At 38.6% G+C, this 25,804-nt stretch overlaps 1 protein-coding gene across 34 annotated transcripts in view; it reads left to right on the forward strand.

Annotated features, from left to right (window-relative positions):
- Window positions 1-25,804, forward strand: part of SORBS2 (sorbin and SH3 domain containing 2) — a 332,703-nt gene that overhangs the window by 111,899 nt on the left and 195,000 nt on the right. For 26 of the 34 annotated variants that reach the window (XM_070253135.1, XM_070253147.1, XM_023630837.2 and 23 more), the window contains exon 1: window positions 10,068-10,836. The exons of the other annotated variants lie outside the window; for them this stretch is intronic. The gene's annotated coding sequence lies outside the window, so the exon portion shown is untranslated. Of the gene's footprint in view, window positions 1-10,067; window positions 10,837-25,804 lie in introns of those variants that run through there. 34 annotated transcript variants of the gene reach the window in all.

The following is a 25,804-nucleotide window of genomic DNA, read 5'->3' on the forward strand; positions in this document are numbered from 1 at the left end:
AAAGCTGCAATAACTACTTTAGATTACTGGTGGTCTGAATGTGCTAAAAGTGCTTGCCCTGCGCCCAGAGAATGCTGTAAAGTATGGGAGGGTCTGAATTAAGAAGCAATGCCTGCATTTGGAGATACAATGAAATCTTACATGTTTCCTCTAAGAAACTGATGGCTGAGGAAAACAGGGAAGCCCACTGATTGAGCTCAAAAACCGTTCCTGGGCGTCAGCTGCCTGCCGCCCACATTGGGGGAGCATGCTCTTGAAATAGAGTATGGGTTTGGAGAATTTTGCTTTGGAAGATTCTTCCGGAAAAAACAATCAATCTGGAGGAGACTTGGTGGATCTTTTTAACATATCAGATATATCCCTTTTTGTTGTTATTGCTTCAACTTTATAACAGTAGAGTCAGTCTATATCCAGTATAGAATTCTTCTAGTCAATTCAGTAGAGAAAAAAACCCCAAAGCATCTAAATGAATATTTTGTTTGATATTTTCCATCAATTTCCTGGAAATTCAGTCATTTATCACTTCAGTTCAGTAGAGTTGTTCACGCTTTAGTTCTTTGCAGACCCAACTCTGGATAGACAGCAACAACGTTCTCCACTAAAAGAATGATACCTGTAAGCCACAATGGTTATGGGATGAATTGTGTCCCCAGAAAGACATATTGAAGTCCTAAGGCCCAGAACCTGTAAATATAACCTTATTTGAAAATAGGGCCCTTACAGCTATAATCAAGTTAAGATGAGGTCATCATAGATTAGGGTGGTCCCTACTCCAATGGCGTTCCATGAGAAAAGAGAAATTTGGACACAGACACACAGAGGGAAGATGGCTGTGTGTAGATGGAGGCACAGATTGGAATTATACTGCCACAAACCAAGGATCACCAAGGATTTCCAGCAACTACCAGAAGCTAGATGGACTCAAGGAAGGATCCTGCCCCAGAGCCTTCGGAGACCGTGGCTCTGCTGACATCTTGATTTCAGATTTCTAGCCTCCAGAACGCTGAGGCAATAAATTTCCATTGTTTAAAGCCATCCAGTTTGTGGTACTTTGTGACAGCAGCCCTAGGAAATGAACACAATGACCATAACCATTTCGATGTGGAAAATGAAGCCCATGAAGGTTAAGCAAATCACCCAAGATCACCTAACTAGGAAGAGGTCCTCCTCACCTCAGATAAGGTACAGGCTGCAGACTGTTCATTTAAGGTTATTTCTCTTCAACAGCTGAACAAATTTTTGAGATCCAACCTGCTGAATTCGCTACTTGGCCTTTATATCAAACCACAGATATAATAGCCTGTCTTGTTTGTTTAAAAATCTCTATTCTGTCAATATATGACCTTGAAAAAGACCAAGTAAAAATTGTTCATAATGCCTATGTTCATTCTGTTCTTTCCTTTTACTTTGATTTATGACGAACATTTTTTTTTCCCAGTCTCATGTGACTTGAGAAGGTCTCATACAACAGGTCCCCACCTTTTCATTGAAAATATGTTTATATTTATAAAGCTTGCCCTGGAAAACATATCAGTAAAACTCAAATCTTTCTTTGACTTTTTCATAAAGTCAGTTTACTTTTACTATTTTTAATAACTGTTTTCTTATAGAAAATGCATCAGTTTATTGAGGAATATACCATTAAACACACAAAAAAGTTCATACATAACCCAATCACTCATTATTAAATATGGTAGATGTTTTGTATAAATCATTACTGCCTTTCATCCATGACAACATGTCCAAAATTTTACTTACGAAAATGGAATTGTGCCACCACACATTTTTATGAGTTTGCTTTTGTTGCTGGTTATCTAAAATATAATATGAACATGTTTTTTGCCATAAATAGGAAAATTCTAGGTTGAAAAGTCAAATAGGATCTTTGCTCCTAGCATTCTCAAAGCTTAAAAATGTGCAAGTGTACTGTGAAACTCTAAGAAAGAGACATGGTTTGCAGGGTTTCCCAATCATTTTTTTGTCTGAGGTGCCCTTTTTAAATTGCCTGTCACAGAAGACGTTTAGGAAAATATCGTTCTACCTAAATACTTTTTAACACTGACCATCGTTCATGGTGTGGAGGTACCATAATCTATTTAATCAATTCCCTATCATAGAAATCAAGTAATCATTATCATTAATGTACTCCTGGCATACTTTGTAAAATTCCCATCCTATTTCTGAAAGAAAATATCACATTTCAATGATTCTAAGATGCACATTTTCTGCAACTTAACATCCCAGGAAATGGCAGTGGTGACACCCTTGTCCTGGCCGCACATCAAAACTCACGGAATGCAAGAAAATACTGAAAATGGGAGCGGTACACCCACTTAAAAAGTGTTCCTATGACAACTCCCCTGATAGCATAGAGCAGTGCTTCTCAAACTTTGGGGGTCTTAGAATCTTCTGGAATACCAACTTAGAATATAGAAGCCCAGACTTGTTGAAATGGAGCATGGCCTGGGCTTCTATTTTTACCATTTTTCTAAGTGAATCTGATACATGCCAAACTTTGAAAACTACTAGCTAGGTGATGATATTGTGTGTGAGAGAGAGAGGGAACCACGAATACTGACAACTCTGGATCAGAATGTCATTCAGAAGAGTTGAACGCTGAAAGTGAAGAATTTTAGGAGTACCTTTACTACTTTCACTTCCTTTTCTTTCTTGTTTCTGTATGCACAGAGTGCTAGATGAGGCAATTTAAAGAGATACATCAAAAAGAGCTCTTCCAACAAATAAAAATATTCCAGTTTAAAACAGAACATTGTGTTACAATTTCATTGGCAAGTTGTTTTCCTTTTAGTGGAACATAAAATATTGGTATGTCTTATAATTTACAGGTTCTTCACTTTGTTGGCACCTCTTTTGGAACATCCTGTAATACCTTACATAAGGAGGTGTTCAACAAATGTCTGGTAATGATGAATAATAAAAGCAGTCAAAACATACAGCCCTATGCGTTGCTCTGTTAAAATATATTGCCTTGGTAAGCGTCCCAGAGTATCTTCGTAAAATACAGATATGGTCACATCTTTGTTCTTTTTAAAACCCTCTGGTGGCTTCCCATTTCCTGAAAAATAAAGTTCAAAGTCCTTAACGTGCAGAACAAGGTGTTTCACAAACTCACACATCTACCAGCTCAATCTTATCTCCTCTCACGCCTGCCCCAGCGTGTGCTCCAGCAACATTCAACTTCTTGGATTCCCCAAACTTCGAATTTGCTTTCCTATCTCTGTGCTGCTTCCTTGTCCTGGAAATCCCGTCCCTGATTTCCTGGACTGGCGAACCCCTCCTTGTCCTTTTGGCCCAGCTCAAAGATAGCTTCATGAAGCTCGGACACTAGTCATTTTTCTCTCACTCCCGGAGTATAATTGTAGAAAATCACCTTGTAACATGACCACCGGTTCACTTGTCTTTTCCCCCGCCCATAATGTGAGTGGGAATTCAGTAATCTGACACGGGATGAGGTTCTTGGCATGTAGGACAGGATAAAGGGACATTTGTCAGGTTGAATTGAGGGACAGCCTTGGAGAAAGATACAATTCACCTGTGACTTCCTCAGCCTGCGCATTCATTCATGCATTTGTTCATCCATCATGTCTGTATCTACGTGCCAGGTGCTATGCTAAGCAATGGAAATAGGATGAAGACAAAACAGAAATGATTCCTGCTCTCATGAATTTTATAATCCACAGGACAGACAGAGCTTAAATAAATAATGCACAAGTAAATACAACTACACAATGCTACACATTGTATATAGCCTGACTGCAACCGGGCTGCCCTAGGGCCCTCTCTGTAAGTGGTGTCACTTTCAGAATCCAGCTGCAGAAGCCTTAATGAAAAAAGTGACTCTCCTGAAAGTGTCACTCTGACATGAGTCACGGCTGATGACCCCTGGCTGACATCTGGCAGAGGCAGCTTGTGGCCTACCCACTATCATCCTCCATTTCTTCCTCATTAATGGAAGACTGATTTATCTGGGGACACAAGGTGCCCAGCTGAAAGATGGCATATTTGAGCCTTACTTGTAGCTAGGAATGGACGATGCGTTATCAACAGAAGTGCTGGGTGGGAGTTGTGGAAAAGCTCTTTATAAGAGGCCAACTTGTAATGTTATATGTCAATTATATCTTGATTAAAAAGAAAAGAAAGAGGCCAACCCAAGTGGAAAATGTGTCCCTTTGCCTTCCTTTCCTTCTTCTTGCCTAGAACATGGACATGATGGCTGGAGTACGTGTAGCTGTTTGGGACCATGAGGATGCCTTGAGGATAGAAGCTATTTTCTAAAACTGCCAGAACAGAGAATAGTAGCTGGAGTCTTGATGACCATGAGGACAGTTTTCAACTAGCCCTGAACTTCTTGTCTGTCACTTCCTAAAGTGAGAGATGAATATACCTCTGTCTAGTGTGAGCACAGTGATTTGGGTTTTCTCGTATAGACAGCCAATCTTAATCCTAGTAGTTACTGACAAGACTATCCTATTTCTGTTGAGACTATTTGAGTGATAACTTGAGTTCATTTACAGTTGTTGAGTTTAAAACTTTTTCATATATTATCTTACTTGATTCTCATAAAAAATCCTGCTAGGAAAGCAAGGGCTGCATTTGTTTCACCCGATTTATGAAAGAAAATCCATCATGCCCGCTCACATAGCTGACTCGGCTCATGTTATTCTCTTGGTTTACAAACTTTTTCTGTCTTCCCCTCATTAAATGCTCCATATCCTTCAAGATACAGTTTAGGCATCTACTCTTAGGAGAGTTATATTTATCCACCCTCATGCCTATAGTAAAGTGGGTTGTGAAATGATTTTTTGTGCTAATTTCAACCCACAAGGCCTGTTTACAAAGTTAATCTTCTTCCTTTGATGTGGAAAATGTCCAGAAAAATAACGTTCTCCCCAGTTATCAGTTCAAGGTAATTAGCCAGCAATGAGGACCTCTGAACCTTACTTTTGAAAGCACTGGAAATGAATTCTGATGAGGATAGACTTGGGAAAACAATCACCGTTCTGGATTATGGTCCTAACCTGATAAAATGAAGCCCCTGTCCAGTATTCCACAAGGTCACATGCTTTCCCAAGTTGTGTACCCTGTCACTGGTAGGCCTTTAATTGGGCATCTATTACATCCAGGGTGTTTTGGTTTTTTGGTTTTCAACTATTTTTATCCTTTGGTACCAGACAATTGGATTCTCAAACATGTACCAAACTGCATATTACTTAGACCTCGTTATATTATTTACTTGGATGAATAAGTCTCACTGAACAATTATATCAGAAGTGCTTCTAAGGGACAAAGGATGATCCCTTCTATTTTTCATTTCTCTGAGATTTGCACATTTGCCTGCTGGCATTCGCCTCTTCAGAGTTGACAGAAACTGCCAAGTTTCACCTCGTGCCTCATAATTTGTTTCCGTGGCTCAAGTGAAACCAGCAGCGTTTGTTTTAAAATGCTCCTTGCCAGGCATTGTTTGCTGAGCTGATGTGTTCGTTCCTAGTTCAATAATGTGGTGACGGCAGAACCCAAAGCTTTTTCCGCTGAGCCGGGCATCGTGACACCCTGCCTGGAGGTACCTGGAGTCATTGTTTCCATAGGAAACAATGGTTGGTGGGAAAGGTCACTGGAGATACACTCTTGTTAATTTGGTCAGAGTGCCTCTCGGAGAACAAAGCATGGCCCCTCCTAAGAGAGTGAAAGCAACTAGCCTCTTCTTTCCAGGTTGCTTTTGAAGCTTATCATTATAAGTAAAAACAATCAAATTCCTTGGAAGCAAATGCAGCTTTTTCTATATTGCCAGCAGAATCTCTCACAGTGTGGGCTTAATGAAAGCCAAGGGTGATTTTCTTTAACAGGGGGCAAGCAAGATGTATTTGCGTTTGGGGTTACCAGGGCTGGAGGATGAGGGGGCCTGGATGGTTAATGGTAGGTTCACTTTTTCTTTTGTTATTGGATAACACTACAGTCTTCCCCCACCTGGTGCTGACACATATTAATGGACGTTTGAAGATAAAGTCATTCTTGTAAGGTACTGCAATTGGGGTATCTGCAAGCCTAGAGCTTGATAAACCTGAAATACTTAAAACAATGTTATTATTGGCCAGTCAAGACCAACTTCTCCTGCCTGGCCAAACCTTCTTCCTGTACTTCCTGCCGCTTTTCTCTATTCCTTTTAATCTAGAGAGGACACAGGACTTCTAGTGAGTTCTGGTAACTAAATGGAGTTTTCTTCTATGGTGCACATATGGTATTTTTGTATTAATGGATTTTACTTTATATTCAGTATTTTTAAACAGTTATTTATATTGCTGACTTATGTTCTTATCATTTGCCTTCTGGTAAGGTTTTGTTCCTTTGCAATCATTTTCTCATTTTTAATTCATTCAATAAGTGGATTTCCATAAAGTCTTCACTCTGGGTTGGTTTGGGTTTCGGGTTCCTCTGATTGATCAAGGTCATTCTGGATACTTATCGTGGTCAGACTTCCTCAGTGGATATGAAGGCATTTGATTCAGAGCCTGTGGGTCCAGCCAGCTTCCCAACGTATATTTCTTAGGGGATGGAATCGTGGAAATAAATTCAATTTGCTTTACTGAGATACTCCAGTCCTCTCCAAGGAAGTTGTCCCACTTCCCATCTTGGTCCCATTTAAGCTCACATTGTTCAGGTCCTTGCTAGCGTAACTCATTATGCAAGATTTAAGAACAACCTTTGACATATTCTGTTTCTTGTTAGGAATTAGGAAATTCAGTCTAATCTTTATAACAGGGTGTGCTACCCCATTAAACAAACCATACTCAAAGTCTCTAAGTTCTACAAAGAACTTCTTTGTTATACCCGGGACCCGGTCCCACAGTGGATTGTCACCCAGCTGCGGAGGCTGTAGGGATAGGTGTGACTGGAGGACAACATGTCACTTCAATCAACAAGGATCTTGTTGACTGTGACGGAATCGGATGAAGAAGAATTTCAACATGGGAACCAAGGGATAAGTGGCTCAATGTCAGGATTCAGGGAAGCAGTAAATGTAGGGAAATAAACTTCCTTCAAGAAAGTGCAAAATGTTTGCAGTACTCTCTACCAGAGTAGTCTCTCAATCAAATTAATAATAATAACAATAATAAAATTGCCTTAGTTAGTCCATGACTTCTCAACTTTAGCTTTAACTTTGATGAAGGCAGACCCTCATCAAGTAATCTTAAATCTGTGTTTGTTCTGAACACTGGATTTTATTCTCATTTTATTTCATTTTTTGAAATGTTTTATCTTGAAAACAAAAAACTTGAAACTTTCAGAAAAGTGGAAAGAATAGTAAAAATAAACTGGAAATATCCTTCATCTAAGATTTACCAACTGTTCATATTCGCCACATAGGTGCTAGCCATTGATAGATAGATAGATAGATAGATAGATAGATAGATAGATAGATTTATACCTACCTATAGATTTATACCTACCTATCTATCTATCTGTCTGTCTGTCTATCTATCTCTCTATCTATCTGTGCTAAATTATACCACACACACGCACATAGACACACACATAATACAAATTTATTATGCATTATTCTTTGTGCTGAACCATTTGACATTTCAACATGTTTCCTAAGAACAAGGACATAAACTTTTAAAACCACAATATAATATGATAAGATATAATATAATATATAATCATCAAATTGTATTATTATATTATATATAACATAGTATATATAGTTATATAATTATATAACATATAACTATCAAATTATGGAAATTTAAAATGCAAGAACACTACTATCTAACATATAGTCCATGTTCAAATTCGCCAGTTGTTCCAGTCCTGTACCTTATGGCATCCTTTTCCTGATCCAGCATCCCACCCACGGTCACACATTGCGTTCAGTTGTCTCTTTAGTCTCCTTTCATCTGTATCAGTTCCTCAGCCTTTTTCTTTCATGCTGTTCACTATTTTAAACATGAAAGTCCTATTAATTTTGCAAGGCACCTTTGCTGACAACATTTTTTTATGATGTAATTTGTATGAGCTTAGGTTTTACGAGCTTAGAAAATCATTCTTCATAATATGGTGGTAGTATAAACTTTCATACTGAAAAAGATCTCTGAATGGAGGTTTTCACCCACATTCTGCGTAACAAAAACCAAAACAGATGGCTTTTGGGGAGTTGACAGAGCAGCATGAAAGTCAGACGTGAAAGGAAAACTGCTACTAAGCCAACAGGGCAGGACAAGTATGGAACAGCAGAGACATCCCAGGCACAGTGGATGCACAGAGGAGGCCACTGCAAACTCCGCCTGGAGTGTCCTTAGCGAGGTGGGGCTACTTGAGCAACGTGTTGAAAGATAAAGTAGGAGGCAGGCTGGGATGGAGGTAAAAGGTGCCCGGAGGATGGGGTCTGGGTGAGAAGCTTTTAGGTAGCAGGGAGATCCTCAAAGCAAGGAAGTAAGAAATAGGATGTAATTCGACATTGCTGAAACATGGGGAGTGAAGAATAGAATATGAGGCCGAGGTTGAAGGCAGGAGCAAGTTCAGGAGCAGCAAAGTCAAAAATAACTAAGAGAAGGGCCAGCCCTGGTGGTGTAGTGATTAAATTCAGCACTCTTTGCTTCAGCAGCCAGGGTTTGGTTCCCAGACTGTGTTAGTGGCCATGCGGTGCTGGTAGCCCACATAACTGAAAAAAGAGGAAACAAGAAAAAAATAGAGGAAGAATGGCATGGCTGTTAGTTCAGGGCAAATCTTCACAAACAAAAATCAAAACACAAAAAACCCCACAACAACTAAGGGAAGCTCGTGTAAATGAGAACAGGCAAGCAGGCTTAGAACAATCTGAAGTGGTGAGACCGTACCAGGCAGAAAGGCCTGCCCACTTTTCTTCAGTAGATATCCTAACCCTGAGCTGGCTCCAACCTACCAAATGGGAATTTAGTTGGAGAGGGCAGGGAAATGGGATCCCCAGATCTGCATCCACAGGGTTCTTATGCATACTAATATTGGGGAATTGCCACTGAAGGCTGGAGTGCTAAGAAGGGGAGGGGAAAAGAATAGTAAATCAATGACTACCAGCAAAGGAATCCTTTATGTTTACAAGTCCAAAGTGTTAACACAACTATTTCAAACAGGTTGCTAGATATAAAAATAAATGGGATGGTGTCTTGGAAATATACCAAATAGAACATGACTGGTAACAGTACTAAAGAAAAGACTGGGGATTTTGCAGAAGGTATAAATGGTTAACAGCATTAATCATGTGAAATTCCCTGAAGAGGTGAAGTTTAAGGAATGGTGGGATGTGATCCATCTAACTGACGAAGTAAAACTATTCCTGCCTTGGAGGCAATGTTTAAAGCAAAGGATTTTTAATTTGGTTTGAATTTTTTTGTTTGTTTTTTTTTTGCTTGAGGAAGATTCGCCCTGAGCTAATGTCTGTGCCAATCTTCCTCTATTTTGTATGTGAGATGCCACCACAGCATGGCCACTGATGAGTGGTGTAGGTCCCAACTCAGGAACCAAATCTGCCCTGCCAAAGCAGAGCATGCCAGACTTAACCACTAGGCCATGGGGCTGGCCCGGTTTAGATTTTTTTTAAGAATTTTTAAATTACAAATAAATTATAATTGAACTAAAGAGTCATTTTCTGCATTAGAAAACAATAGGAATTTTAAAAATTCTATTTTAAATTGTGTAGGACACAAAAAGTAGATTAAAATAGTTAGATAAATGGAGTCCATAGGTAACATCTTATTAAAATATCCTGTCTAATTGGGTTGTTATTTTGGCCACCTATAAGGGCTTTGTTTCAGTTTAGTGGCTACGAGATTATAATTTGAAAACAAAAAGTTTAACTGCCTACATTTGCCAATCCCCTTTATGTTCACTCTATGACAGGAAGGTACAACCTGTTTTGACAATGGTTCCAATTAGTGTCTACACAGTGATTTGCATGTTATTAACCTGGATAGAGCCGAATCTATCTATCGAGAGGGGCTTCCCTTTCTCAAATTCACACGTAGTACAGGCGCATAAAACAAAGTTCCTCTTGAAAGCTGAAATCTCAGAGCACTTGTAGTATCGGTGAAATATTTAGAAAGATAACAGAAGCTGGCCTCCTCAAGAAATGATGAGTTTGATGAAAAGAAATTAACAAGCTGTGTCGGCGCGCTGCACATGGTCAGCCATGCTTGCTGTCTAAGTCTGTCTGTTGGTTGTTGCTATGACTACGAAAAGCCAGTGGAACCCAATGAGCTGTCTGCAGCAGGGCTGGGAGGACCAGCCATTTTACTTATGGAAAACAGTGTGGCATATTCTGCTGAGCTTTACCCTGGAAGAAGCATTTTTTAAAAATCTCTTCAGAGGAGAGAGAAGTAATGGGCATGGTAGTACACAATTATTACAGCCACGCATGCCTGCGAGCTGCCATTTGGCCAAGCTGTTGACGGCTGTGCCTAGGAGCTGATCTGAGAAAGTGGAATGCAGAGTGATAATGCTGCATATCTGCCATCAGACCGCAGAAAAGGTTTTTGTCTTGGGAAGGCAAGCTTTCCCTGCAATATTATCTCGGCGGCTCTCTAGCAGCTTCCTCGAAAAATAGTGACCCAGAAGGACGGTGGTAGCGTCTGCGAACACCGGGCTTGTGCGTGGCTGTGGCTTATGAGCGGCAGGTCTGAAGAAGCAGGTGTGTGCTCGGATGGGCACTGGGCTGTAACGCAGGCGGACGCTCTCGGGTTTACCTGCTTCCTGTTAACAGATTGTTGGCTCAGAGAGCATCTGCCTGCACGCTGAGGCCGAGGCTGGAAAGGAGGTCCCTGTGTATCCACTTGACTGACAGAGGTAAGCTTTTATGCCTTTTTAAAGCACAGCATAACAATAACTTGGAGCAAAACTTACCCTAAAAGATTTATATTCACGTGTGATCTGGATTTACCAAGGAAGCACACAGACACAGACGCTCACACACACATTTCCACAAAATAGTGTCAGAGACAGACATAGAGATGTTTCAGTGAGTTTAGGTTCTAGAAATTGTATGATTAAAAACATTGCTAATATGCCTTAGGGTTTAAAATAAATATGTACCATTTTAACAGACCATGGTGGCTTGTCGTTCTGGACAGTGTTCGTAAGCAACAACCTTTCTCCCTTACAAACAATGGATTCTTTTATTAACCGCACTTTGACATGTATTAAGAGAATTGCATGGAAAATCAGCACCTTGAAAATTGTGAAGCGTTTATTTTGAAGTCTCATAAATGATTTGTTTAACTCTTAACATACCAGGTATACACGTAAATTAAGAAATTCCGTTCCCTATGTAGGTCATAACAGCCGGTGGATCTTGCACTTGCTGCTTCTGAACTCAGAGTCTTGGTGTGCTGTTTGATTTCGTTTGGGGTAGTTGTAAAGCAAATAGTGTATGTACTGGAAGCGGTTCACACATCTTTTCCAAGTATCATGCATGCCACGCTAGCCCAGAGCACAACACCCCCATTGTGCTCCCCCAGCTCGGAATGCAGGGGAAAGAAAGGAAGTGAATCTTCACATTAAGTTCAAGCACAGCCAGAGTGTGTGGTGCGAAAACTTCTTTTATTGCACAATTTTTCTCACAAGCAGAGAAGTTTTAGAGAGAGCGAAACCAAAAACACCTCCTACAAATGTACGCTAATATTTGCAGAGGATGTTTGCTGTGATTGCTTTGTGATAATAGCACAGACTTTGAATTGTGGTAGAAATTGCCCCTTAGTGAGTATTTCTTTGATTTATAGTCTCTTAGGAACAAAGCTGTTACTGAGAATTGAAATTGGGCAGTCAAATCAAGATCCCTCGTAAGGAAAGGACCAAACCATGATTAAATTCTGTTTCAGCAAAATTTCAGCTTTACCTAAGTTAGTTCTATTGGTGGTCTATCAGAAACCTCAGATATTTACAATGCTACGGAAAATCTTTAATGAAAGATTTTTTGTTGAAAACTTTGAATGAAACCCTCTACTAAGGTGAAATACCATGAAATGTAAGATAAATCGTATCTGAGATCTACTGCTAAGAAATATATTTTTATTTGCTACATTTTTACCCAAAATATGGATGACATGAGAGTGACCTTTTAATTTTAGGTATAATGTAATTTTCATGGCTACATAGGAACGTGCATTCCGTTTCACAGATACAGCAATGTCAATGTGCCCTCAGATAAGAGAATTATAAAGCATAGGGAGAATATTTTTCAAAACTTCTCTCCTAAATGTCACCAATACTCAAGATATAAAGATGTAGATAGACTAATTCATCTCAATCTAGAGAATCGTGCTGGTGTGTTTACTGATAAGAAGAAATAGGAATATACCTATTCGAGCATGTGAGACGTTGTAAAAGATAAAATGGTGAAGCGATAGCATTGTACGTCACTTATGGTTAACTTTCAAAGGAAAGCTAAATGAACAGACTTAGTCGTGAGTCAAATTCTATAGATAAAAATATCAGCCAAGGAAGCGATTCTGTTACAGCGGAATGAAAAGTAGCTCTCCCCGATTTAATTCCCTTCAAAGATTCGCACTGCAAAATTCTTAGAATTAACACAGCGAAGAGGCCTGCAGCAGGAAAGCAATTTTGTTTTTTGTCTATTTACATACCCTTATTTTCTGCCACTTCCAAACACCCGCCAGCGATGTCACATACTTTGTAATTTTCCAAATGCACTATAACTATATAACTTTTGCAAAGCCAGCCCCTTTGTGTAGACTTTTTCTTCAACTCTCCCCCAGCGGCAGCCACCTGTCATGCATTCTTCAAAAAATAGGTAGGATGTCTCCCTAGACACTTCCTCATCGGGATCTTAGGTCTGTAGTCCTGTCTCCTGCACCATATTGCATCTGTCTCTGCTCAGAGGCTTCCAGAGTCTTACTGCTTCTGAATGTACTTTGTCCAGTGTCTAGAACTTGGCATTCAGACCTTGTGCTAGTAACCTCAGACTTCACTATTTTCCTATTGGTTACTGTAAATATAGGCTTGATCTCAAAACAGAAGTCTTATTATCTATTATATTGCCTTTTATCAAAGAAACTCAAAACAACAATGAGGCTTTAATGTCTCTGATATGAAAATATGGCTTCACGATCATCCTTTGATGAAAGCTGTAAATGTCCTATAATCGATCAGAATTTTCTGAGGGAAAATTTTGTAACATATAAGTTTCAAACAAAAACAGCTTCAAAGCTTTAGAATTTCGAAGATGCTGTTTTTTTATTTACAGCTGTTATAAAATTTTCAGGGGAAATTAAGTAGAGTAAGTATTCCTAATAGAAGTTTGCTGTAAAATCAGGCCATTTAAAATTAATGTTGAATTGATGATAATTAGTGGCAATTATTAACAAAGGTGCTTACGGAATTGTTTTTCATACTGAAGCCGGAAGAAAGTAGAGGTCAGGAACTGAAAAAAGACCAAATAATTGAAATAAAGTCTACAATTGTAGGATTTCTTTTCATTTTCCTAAATAAACCTGAAAGATTATGGATAATCATATGTACATTTTGTTTCCCTATACTTGAGTTCCTGGATGAGGGAGAGAATATTCTGTGAGTCTCTCTCTTGATACAGACATACTTTTGGTTACAGAGACTTCCCACCCTTTTTCTGTATTAAATGGCATGGTTATTATTTTTTTAAATAAGCCTAAATTTTTACAGCTTTTTTGTGGAAAAATTGCCACAATGCTGTAATCAAAAAACAAGAATGTTATCAGGAATTTTATTCAGATGTAATAAATATATAATCCTTTGTCTCCAAGAAATCCATGTTGAAAGCAAAAGTTGTAATTAATCCTGTATGAATTTCGGTACATAGAGTAGAGAAGATAGGAAGTTTCAAATATCCAAATGTTTGGAATTAGAAAGCAAAATATTAGAAACTCACTTAAATGCATATTTCTAGACGTTTTCACATTGTATTCCAGCACTGAATTGTATAATAAAAATAAGATAAATAGCAACTCTTAATTATCATGCTGTCCTTTAAAGGTTTATTTTGGCTATCTTCCAGCTGATTTGAATGTATAGAGTGCTAATTAACTAACAGCTAAAGTTGAAATGAGTTCTATTCATCCTAAAGACTAATCATGTTTAATCAATTATTTTAAGTTGTATATAATAATTAGAATTCAGGAAACATGATTCCATATTATTTCTGCATCATTTTTAGTACTTTGTATTTTAAGTAAGTTATAATATTTTGAAGCCCTAAATTATGTATTCCATATTTGATATTCAAATGAAATGAGTGCATTGCATTTTATAGTGAAGTATTGTAATATGTAACTGTATGAGATAATTTTCTAAAAGTTCCGCAAACTATTGATTTAATTATGGATGGCTATTAAATTCTAAACTATCACTGCAAAGAATTTTATGGAGAGTTTCAAAATCTCTTTATCTACATCATTTCTGAAAAAGTTGACATATACATTTAGCTATGAAGAAACACCTCTGTAACTATTGAGTTCTAAATATTGACAAATGAGAACTCTCATTCCAGCTTAAGCTCAATTAAGTGGATCTTATTTGAATACATAACACAGACCCAGAAAAGACAGGTTTTTATTGTGAATTTTAACAACCTGACATATTCACGTAGTACCATATTGCACTTTACTGTCCCGTAGTCTTCAAAACCGAAATGCACTATTTAACCAATAGAAATTTTGGTCCAAAAGACAGTGGTTTTCTCTTCCCATTACAAGTCAAGTATGCAGAGATCCGGCATTAATTCTGCACCTTTGAAAAGTATTATTTGAGCAAACAATCCAGAAAGTTTCACGTTTCTTGAATCTAACCAAAGGTCTCACTTGCAAAGAAAATTTTCCTACCTCAAGAAAAAAATAATCTAGTAATTTTTCTCATTATATTTCCTAATTTCTTTTTTGATCTATATTATAATTTGAGGAAAATTTTTATTTATTTATTTTTAAAGATTGGCACCTGAGATAACAACTGTTGCCAATCTTTCTTTTCTTCTTCATCTTCTTCTTCTCCCCAAAGCCCGCCAGTACATAGTTGTATATTCTAGTTGTGAGTGCCTCCAGTTGTGCTATGTGAGATGCCACCACAGCATGGCCTGATGAGCAGTGCCGTGTCCTTGGCTAGGATCCGAACCAGAGAAACCGTGGGCTGCTGAAGTGCAGCGAGCGAACTTGACCACTCGGCCACGGGCTGGCTCTGGAAAATTTATTTTTTAATAAAAAATATTATATGAAAATTGCAGTGAAATTTTGTTTTTTTTCTTTGTACTATTGCTTACTTTTTACATTTTTGGTTTTTTATTTAACCTAGAAAATCATTTCTTCTAGCTTACCTTTGAGATGTTTTCTCAATAGTTGATGTAAATTGCATATCAAAAATACTTTCTTATAGTGAATGTATCCTCTGCTTTAAGTAGGAGAGTTAGTCCAATGAGAGTAGAAACAATTCTTCTTTATAGATTTCCTAGTACATTTTTTCAGGAAAGGCTGAATGTAAGGGGCAGCATAAACCTTTCAGGCTCCAAATTGTCTGATGTTCTACTCAATTCAGCATCCTTTAGAGACTAATGCAGTTTTAAGATCAGCCATAAGGACTCCAAAAGCTATAGCAAAAATAGCCTTCTAACCAAGAGCTGCAGCACTTGTAAAAATCTGAGAGCACAAGCAGGGAGTGGTGTGAAGAGTGGTAAGATTTTTAAATGCACAGAAAAAACATATGCAAAAGAGAAATTCTAAAGGATTACTGGCCATGTGGGAGAAAATGTATTAGGATAAATGTCCATTCTGTCCTCTTCTAAAGAGCTGAAGTCACTGTACCTTCTTCTAGTCAGGGGTAGTTAACTTCTTCAGAGACCTTTGGTTCTCTAAGCAGGTGACCATGTGTAGAGACAGCAGCCTTGTCAATAGAGAGAAATATGCTTAACCTTTTGACCATGTGGAGAATCATCTTCCATATATTGACAAGTCAGCTACTTCTTCCTCTTTGGGTTGTATTAATACCAGATCTTAACACTTTATAAGTGTTACAGTATTCACGGAAAAGTTTAAGAAAGCAACACTTGGTTGCTTCAAAGTGAGCTATTTTGTGGATTATCAAGATGCCTCACTCCTAACGATTTCAATTCTCTGTGCTAAAGTTAACAAAGGAAAAGAGATTGGATACTAACAACTTCCGCTGTTCTTGTGTTAACTGTGTCCTCTGGTGCGCAGTTTGAGCACCCTCTGAAACGAGTACACTTAATCTGTCAGATATTTAATTGCAGTATAGTAAATACTATGTATTTTATCCTCTCAATATCTAGATTTGGAAATTTGTAGGATAGCATTACTAGTGGTGAGGATAAAAACTTTATAACCATTTAGTTGTTCTGGAACAGTGTGAAAAAAACTTGTGTTGTTCCATATACCTCGAGTACCGGCTTGAACCAGTTTATGTAAAGGGAGGTCCCGAGGGTGGCGAGGGGAGATAGGACAGGAAAAGTTATAGGCTGCTTTGGCAGAATGAAAGTTTCGGGGGAAACTCAGCTTGCTTTAGAACAGCAGCTGGAACGTTGTAGGCAGGTAGCAAACAGGACAATATATTAAAGTCAGTATTTGTTGAATGAATGAATAGCTCACAGTAATCAGTTTTTCCCCCAGAATCATGCTAATACTAACACACTGATTATAAGATGGTGCTTGAATTTAGAGATAAAATGTTACTTTGCAAGTTTTTATGATTTTTTGGAAATCATAAAAGAGAAGAAAAAAAGGATGAAAACTTTAGAAAGTTCTTTTATTTTTACAAACAAAATATAGTCTTCCTGGTGAGAAGCACTAAATTCAAACAATATTATAAAACAGGACTATAACCAGAAGCTTAGATGAAGCTCAAATGTAACACATTGTTTAGTGAATAATTCAGACACCAAGAAAAATGTATTGCCACTGTTAACTTTCTTAAAGCCTCTGGTGACAGTCACATTCATCAAGCAAAATGATCAACACTAAAAAGTTAAATTTTTCCTTTTTAAATAAGTATAAGAGAGAAAAGTTTAAACTTAAAGTTTAAAAAATTAAGATCTTTGTTTTAAGGCTTTAGAAGATAGTTAAAACAGAGAATTCAGGATTGAAAAAGGTATTCGTCTGGGAGATCATAAAAACCATAAGAAGAGGAAGACCTTACATGATCAATCAAAATATTTACTCTGATTAAACACAGGAAAACAATAAAAACCTGAACGATTAGGTTTCCATAAACTACAGAAAAAAATGTTCAATTTCTTCAATCCAAAATATATGGATAATAATAACAAATTATATAGAACCTACCCTTTGCTAGCTACTATCCCAAGAGCTTTACATATGTTAATTTTTAGTGAAGGATCTGGGAAATCCCAAAACTTTAAGGACATTTTAACTGGAATTTTCTAGAAGTATTGCATGTGATCTTAAATTATTTCCCAAAGAGGGATTTAATGAACAACACATTCAGTTGCTGCTTCTTAGATGCTTTCATGCCGTTTTGTACATTATATTATTTTTTATCTCATTTTGATGAAGTTTTCCTATGTATCTAATCTTTCCACACGGAAGTGAACTTGATGGGAGAGCAATAGTGTTTTATTTGTTACCCTCATCATCTTGTCATGGGTATGGCCAAGCGTAAATGAGGGATGGCTGGAGGATTAGCCCAAGTAGGTTGTTGTATCAAATGTCAAGAAATAAAGAGAGGGCTGCCAGGTGGCTGAGTGGTTAAGTTCACGCCTCAGTGGCCCAGGTTTTCACTGGTTCCAATCCTGGGCACAGACCTAGCACTGCTCATGAAGCCATGCTGTGTTGGTGTCCTATATACAAAATAGAGGAAGATTGGCACGGATGTTAGCTCAGGGCCAATCTTTTAAAAAAGAGAGAGAAAGAAAGGAAGTTACACCAAGGAAAAGGGAGGGAATCAAAGTAATATAAACTGTGATTCCCTGTAACCTCATGAGAAAATTAATTCAGTCCACATATCCTTAAATATTTGTTTTGTTTTGTTGTAGTTTTTTGTTTGTTTGTTTTTGGTTAGAATGCTTTTCGAGTCAAACACTAGGCTCAATGTCAGAGTAATCTTTTTTAAGTAAGTCATCAAACTTCCTCAAGAGGAAGTCATGACACAAAATGATCTGGCTCATTTAAACCACTATGGACTTTTCCCTCAGAATTTAATCTCCTAAACAACTTAACTATATGTTAGTTATCTCTGACCATCAAGAAAACAATAAAAATGTGGGAAAGCCTAATTGTGTGCTTTACCAGAAACTATTATTCATTTGTTGGAAATATATCTGTTTTGGGAAAAGGGCTTTCTTAGGTCAGTAATTCAGATGACTGATAATATATCCTGAATTCTTTAACACTGACTTTACTTAGAAACTTGACTTTTTATGATATGTGGTCTGAAAGCTGTTTATATCACTGACTTCCTTGCTACCCATAGATTTAATTTTATAAGACTAACATAACTGATTGATTTCTATAATTAATTTGACTTTTTTCTTGAATTAAAAAAAAAAGCCTTCCTTCTGGAGTGCACATGTTTTTAATATATATTAAATTGGTTTTTAGATGTATTGGCAGCAGAGGAGTTCATCACCCTCACTTTATAAATAAAAGCAAATGACAATCAAAGCCATAAATAAGCTAGTTTAGCTTGAAAAATACCTTCCTTCGACCCCAAATCACAAATGTCTTTTCAGTGCCTCATATTGACAGCTCTCTGGTAAAATAATTTACTTGATTTATATTTTATGATGTGGTGTATGAAGCCATCATAATCCTTTTGAACCCTAAACTTTTGCTTCCTTTGGAATGAATTGGGAAAACATGCCCTCAGAGCTCTGGCCCTTGCTTTTTGGCACTGATGTTTGGCTTCGCAACTGTCAAGAACTAAAAGATTATGATCATCAAATTAAGTTTCCTGGGGAATGTTCCATTCATGAACTGTGTCTTTCCCAGATTCCTCAGTCATTTTTTGCATTCCACTTCTAACCCAGCCTGTGAGAAGGGGTGTTGGGTTTCCATGGTCCATATAAGGCATGGGAGGAGGAGAGAAGGGGAGCTTAGTGACTAGGGCTTAGAAGAACCCTGGTCCTCCATGTATTTGTTATTGGATAGAGTCATTCAACCAAAAGAGCTTTTGAGTTCAGTAGAAATTAGGAATAGCAGTGATGCGAAATTCACATGTTCTGATTTCCAGCCAGAAGTAAAGGGTTTTTGAGAAATCTGTACGAACTCTATCTAAGGCATCTCAGAGAGTGAGAGTATTTTATCTGGCCAACAAAACAGGATGGGCCCTTGTGTCTTGACATTGAAAAATGTCACTTCCCGAAAGGTCGGATTACTATTTGGTCACTGTGTTCTTTTGGGAAATAAAATCAGAATTTCATCTGGCAAGCGTAATGCCAGGTGACAAATTACTTTAAACCTATCATCAAACTAACTATTTTGGCCCAACAAACACAGTACCATGAGTTCATAATGGCCAAGTAGATTGGAATATCTGGGTTCACCCTTTCCCATAGATGGGCTTGACCATACCCTGACAAGTCTCTAACTCTCCTCTTTCCAGACTTTTGAAAATTGTTGTTTCAATTGTTGTCATGTTAATATGAGTTAGCTGATCACATCCTTTCCAATTTTATCTGAAATGGCAAAGAAGGCTTTGACACGGAAAGCAGAGAATGTGAATAATACTAAGTCCTGGACACAACTTAAGGAGAGACCAAGTATGGAAGTCAAAGTTGTGATTGTATATTTAAAAATGACTTTCAAGTTTTCCTATGACTCATCTATTCATTTACTGCATACCCATCAAGGACCTACTATGTGTTTATCATGAATAAAAAGATAAAGAAATGAGTCAGAAAGCCATTAAAAGAGTTTGCAGTTTAGTGAAAGCGATAAGACAGGACTGCTAATTACTGTAATTGAAGATGGAAAGTAATAAAGTGCTATAAGGCAAATATAATGAATGCATTTATTTTATTCCTTCAAAAAGACATGCATAGAAGTAACTTTCATTCAATGTAGACGTAGAAACTCTTTAATTGTCTCAAGAGATAAAGTCCTAGAAGATAAAGTATTAACTGGCTCAGGGTAGGGAGGTTTCCTAGAGAATCAGGGAAGATGACTTAGTGAAAATGATATTTGAATTAGGTCTCAAATGAGGTGGGATTTTTGGGCTGGCCTGGTGGCGCAGCAGTTAAGTTCGTACGTTCCACTTGTCGGCGGCCCGGGGTTCGCCAGTTCGGATCCGGGGTGCGGACATGGCACCGCTTGGCACGCCATGCTGTGGTAGGCGTCCCACATATAAAGTAGAGGAAGATGGGCATGGATGTTAGCTCACAGCCAGGTTTCCTCAGCAAAAAGAGGAGGACTGTCAGTAGTTAGCTCAGGGCTAATCTTCCTCAAAAAAAAAAAAAAATGAGGTGGGATTTTGACAATAGCTTGGAAAAACGAGCTTTGTAGGCATCAAGAATTGTTTTATTCAACTAACATTTATTTAGCACCCTTCACTGTTTTCACATAAATTGTTTAATGTGCACAACCCTGTGAGGTATGTACTATCATCATCATTTTACATGAGAAAAGAAGAAACTGAGGCTCGGTGAAAGGCCCATCGGATTTTATTTTTATGAGTTAGTTGCTGACTTTGAAAAGCGCTTCATTCCAGTGTGTGGATAAAAGTACATCAAAAGATTCAGAAGTGAGTATGTTTTTAAAGATGTAAAAGCAAGAGGTACAACTAAGAAATAAAAGGAAAAGACTCTAGCTGAGACAGTAGAAAGAAAAGAGGAGGGAGGAAGGGAAATGGAGAAATTTGTTGGTGTCGGCAAAGAGCTTAGCCTGTTTATAGCCATGGAGAAAGCACTAGCAGGAGAGAAGGAAAGTGCTAGAGGAATTGGGGCTACTCCAGGAGCAAGACCCCAGAGAGGGCAGCAAAGAGAGATAAGACCCGAGGACAAGGGATAGCCCAGCCTCAAAGGGAGTGGAGGAGACTGGGACCCCGGGAGCACCAGGGAAACTGAGTACATGGGATCAACTCTCGAGAGCTAGAAGGAAGGTTGAGGGAGTTCCCAATGGGAGGCCTTGGCACACGAGCTATGAGTAAGGTCCAGAGATGCATGTGAGGTAGAGTAGGAACCTTGTTCTGCGCACGGTGGAGAATCAACAAGGAGGCACAAAAGATGAAAGAAAACCTGTGGAGCCGGAGCCAGTGTCAGGAGTGAGGGCATGTCAGGAGGAGCACTGTCTCACATTTCTTTGTGTCCGGGCTCTAAATGTCTAAAGGCACATTTACAAAATTATTAATATAAATTACTATGACATTGAATGTCTGATGCAGGCGAGATTTCTCTAAAACAGTCTTTTAAATAGGAAGTGGTGCGTCGTAGGCTGGGGGCAGATGTGTACAAGCATGGATTTCAGACTCATGCATTGCTAGGTGGGAGTCCTGGCTCTGCAACCTGCCTGCAGTGAAGTAGACCAATGTGCAAACTTCCCTAGGTTGTGATTTCCTCTTCCAAAATAAGCATAAGTATAGAGCGGAGCGTTAAAGATATTATACATATATTGTATATAGCACAGCGTCTCACATGGAGAAGGGTTCCATAAATGTCAGCCACTATTGTTTTTAATTGTTCGTGGATTAGAAATTTATAGTTAGAGTATCCTCTTAACCAGGGGTCCAGTTACTTATTCTGATCCTCTAAAGACTTCTGAAGCCATGCACATGTGTGTTTCGAAGGGACACTGCTACTGTCACTCTTCTGTTAGATCCTAGCTACCTCTGAAAGGGGTGTGAAATCTAAGACTCATGAATCTTAGAGGGACTCCATAATGCTCATCTAGTAATTGATCAATTTAGGGTGTGAAAAGATGGGGAATTCCTGGGGCTGGCCCGGTGGCATAGTGGTTTGGATCCAGCACTCTGCTTCAGTGGCCAGGGGTTCCCGGGCGTGGTTGTGCATACCACTTGTCAGGCTGTGCTGTGGTGGTATCCCATATACAAAATGGAGGAAGATTGCCACAGATGTTAACTCAGTGACAATCTACCTCAAGGAAAAAGAGGAAGATTGGCAACAGATGTTAGCTCAGGGACAATCTTCCTCAACCAAAAAAAAGATATGGAATTCCAGGGGAATTGGGTAACTGGGTAGATGGGGATGCTATTAACCAAAATGGTAATGAAGAAGACCTTTTTCACTTGTTTTTTTACATGAGGGAGAAGACGTTTGGACATGTAAGACTTGACATATTTGTTGGCAACATCTAGGTAAAGGTGCCTAACAGGCAGTTGGAAGTACTTTTCTAGCTATCAGGAAGAAGTGAGGCAAAATATGGAACAAATCAGGACCTCAGATGTAGTCTAATTCAAGACAGGAATGGATTGATGGTTGTATGCAGCTTGAGACTATGTTACCTCTATTAATATTATGTATTCCCCTATTAAAGCCATTTTTCTGATTACATGTTTAATTCATTAAAATTATAATTACTAAAATATTATATTAGCCACTCTGCAGAAAAAGATCTACATTTCCAAACATACGTGGTTGTTTTTTTTTTAAGCCATTGAACATAGTTACTAAGTGCACTTAGGTCAAAATGCTTAATCCACCTCCCCCAGTGTTTCTGCATTTATCTGCACACAAGAGTTTTAAAAACAAATAATGAATTTTTTATTTCTTTGTTTAAAAAAAAAAGATGAGATTTTACTGGTCTAAATGTAGTGAATGTCAGGAAGAAATGATACAAATTAGCAACCACCAGCATATTAAGCCAACTTTAGTTATTTTATGGAATTTGGTATTGAACAAAAGGTTTTTTTTTCTGTTGAAGTTATAAATAACGACTAATTTAGTTTTCTTGGAAAAAATAAATAAGAATCAGAAAGATAAATTTTCTCAAAGACTTTTGTGAGGATTAAATGGATTTTTTGTGTTAAGTGTGTAGAGCAGGGTCTGGCATGTAGAAAATGCTCACGAAGTGTTAGCAAGTATTGTTATCAATCATTTTAATGTAAGTGAGTTAGAGAGGGAGGTGCTCCACACCTCGGATTCTCGAGTTCAATGGTGATTAGTCGGAATCTTGGCTCTTGAGGATGGCTCACGGTCTTCAGAGATGAGCTAGGGGAAGTTAATGACCACACAGCATCCCAGGTACCAAGACAGGTGAGCAAGCCTCAGAAGAGGGCGTGAATGATCCGCCTGGGAGATCTCAGGAGTGTGCAAGGCAAAGGCGGAGGTTGTAGACGGAAAGAACACCGTGTGCAAGTGAATGAGGCAGGAAAGAACACTGGAGGTGGGTTGGTGGGTCTGGAATGTAGGAACAATAGGGAGAATGGGGCTTGGTGTGGGGTGAGCCCACGGGCTCTGCAGTCACAAGAACTTGGATTCCATTTCCAGCTCTGTGATGTTAACTGAGTGTTCGGGAGCAGGGCCCTCTAGACCTCGGTTTTGCTTCCTGTAGAGCAAAGATAAAGCACTCACCTCTGAGGATTATTGTTAGGATTAAATGAGATTATTGTAAGTGATTGGAATAGCACCCGACACGTCAGAAGCACGGAAGGAATGGTAGCCTCGCCTATTTTTATCATCAGCGTCAGGATCAGCCTCATGCTAAGTAGTTTGGATTAATTCCTTAGAAGAAAAGAGAACCATTGGAGTTTCTTTAAGTGGGGAAAAGTAATGCTTATGTTTGTGTGTAAAATAGATATAACTGGTAACAGCATATCCAATCAAATGAAGAGAGCAAGAAATGGTTATAGAGAGACAGTTTCTGTAGCTTAGACAAGAGAAAAACAGGCATGAACTAAAGTGATGCGACAGGGAGAAGAGAGGGATTCATTCAGTCAGGAGTCCCATGTATCAGTCACTCTTCTAAGTGTTTGAAATGCATCAGAAACTGTGACTGCTAAACAGTCTTAAGAATAGGCGATTCTCAGGCAGTGTGGTCTTGCCTTGACAAGAGATGTATGACATGCACGGAAGCTACTTTGTGGAGGAGTTCGTGAGGCGTCACTGAGGAAATGTTCGGGGGAAAGAAGATGTGGGGTTCGCCTCGGAACATGCTCAGCCCACTGTGAACGAGGAACAGTATGTGCTAAATCACAGAGGCGAGAAGGACATGTTCTAAGGACTGAGAGTCGTTCTGGGTGGTTGGAATGTGGGGTGCCTGATATGCAGAGATAGAAAGGAAAATTGGCCAGCAGGCTAGAGCCAGATTGTGGTGTAATTGTGTCACACTCAGTTGGATGAGAAGGCATTGAAAGAGTTCAAGCAGGAAAATGAAATAATAAGATTTCTGTTATAAAACATCTACTCTGGGTAAGAATACAATTGAGGTGGGATGAGAAGAAATTCAGGGATTCACATGGGAAGATAGCACATATTACAGGAAGAAAGGTTGAAAGGCTCAGCTAGGACAGGACAACAGGTCTGGAGAGAAAGTGCTGGAATCAAGAGAAATGACGGAGATGGAATCAATAGTACTTAGTGTTCATTTGGAGACAGGGGCAGGGGTAAAGTTTGATTACCAGGTTTCTCTCTTGGAAAAGCATACTTGATGGAGAAAGTGAAATTGCTTCGAGACGTTTTGAGATGGAGATGCGAGTAAACCACCTAGGTGGCCTAGTTCAAAACATGGTTTTAAAAAAAGGAGTCTGGACCAACAGAAATATAATTTGAGCTGCAAATTCAAACCACATATAAAACTTTAAATTTTTTAGTAGCCACATCAAGAAAGGTCAAAAGAAAGATGACATCAATTTTTCTTTCATTGAGGTTATGATAGTTTATAATATTGTGAAATTTCAGCTGTAGATTATTATTTGACATCAATTTTTATAATATATTTTATGTAACCCAATATATTCAAAATATTCTGATTTTAATAAGTAATCAATATAAAAATACTATTCACTTATTTTACATTCTTTTTCTTTTTGGATCTGTAGTGTGTATTTTATGCTTACAAAATGAGTCAATTCAGGCTAGCCATAGTTCAAGCGCTCAGTAGTCACTTGTAGGGGCTGCCATATTGGAAGCACAGCTCCAGACTTTCAGAGGCTGTGCGGGAATGTCTATTTGAGAGTGACCAGAATAAGAGTCTTCTCTGAAGGTATAAATGAAAGAGAGCTTACACAGGGGCAGTAGGGAGTAGCAGGGGGCAGTAAAGAGAGCTTATGCAGTGGCAGGAGAGAGGAAGGAATTGACATAACTGCCCTGACCTTGATCCTTTATCTTTTTTTTTTTATGAGGAAGATTGGCTCTGAGCTAACATCTATTGCCAACCTTCCTCTATTTGCTTGAGGAAGATTGTTGCTGAGCTAATGTCTGTGCCAACCTTCCTCTATTTTTCGTCTGTGGGACACTGCCACAGCATGGCTTGATGAGCAGAGTGTAGGTCCGTGCCTGGGATCTGAACTCGTGAACCTTTGGGTGCTGAAGCAGAGTGCGAAAACGCAACCATTATGCCACCAGTCTGGCCCTGATCCTTTATCTTTTAAGGATGTGGGATGTGAGATTGGAGTCTCAGAAATTTTGGAAGACTTTGATTATCTGTGTTGAATTTTTATACAACCAGGAACTGCTATATACTATTCTGAGTGCAGTGCAAGATGAAAATGCAATTCTTCTTATTCAAAAATTATTAACAATTTCAAGATGAGAACCAAAGCATATTAAATGCAGCACCTGGCCCTTCTGAGAACAGGGTCGGGTGCAAATGCTCGGGTCACAGGCTCATGATCCAACTCTGCACACAACTTG

This window comes from Equus caballus, chromosome 27, assembly GCF_041296265.1.
Source record: "Equus caballus isolate H_3958 breed thoroughbred chromosome 27, TB-T2T, whole genome shotgun sequence".
Taxonomy (NCBI): domain Eukaryota; kingdom Metazoa; phylum Chordata; class Mammalia; order Perissodactyla; family Equidae; genus Equus; species Equus caballus.